Raw genomic sequence first — 233 nt, 5'->3', positions numbered from 1 at the left:
AGACCAGGCAGCCACGCGGACCTACAAGCCTGAGACTCAAGAGGCCGCGCTTTACTGGCCACAAGTTTGGCTTCTTCGCTCTGCCACAGGAAGTCATTTCGAGGATCCACACCGACAACGGGAGTGAAGGAAGCCGAGAGCTCTTTGTAGAGAGGCTAGCTGTCAAAATCATCAAAGTTGCAGGCTGGTGGAGACGGGCGAAATGGCGGCGCTTGGGGAGATAATGTATGGTC

The sequence above is a fragment of the Penaeus monodon genome, chromosome 15, assembly GCF_015228065.2.
Source record: "Penaeus monodon isolate SGIC_2016 chromosome 15, NSTDA_Pmon_1, whole genome shotgun sequence".
Lineage (NCBI taxonomy): Eukaryota > Metazoa > Arthropoda > Malacostraca > Decapoda > Penaeidae > Penaeus > Penaeus monodon.
Note: the sequence above shows the minus strand (reverse complement) of the source record.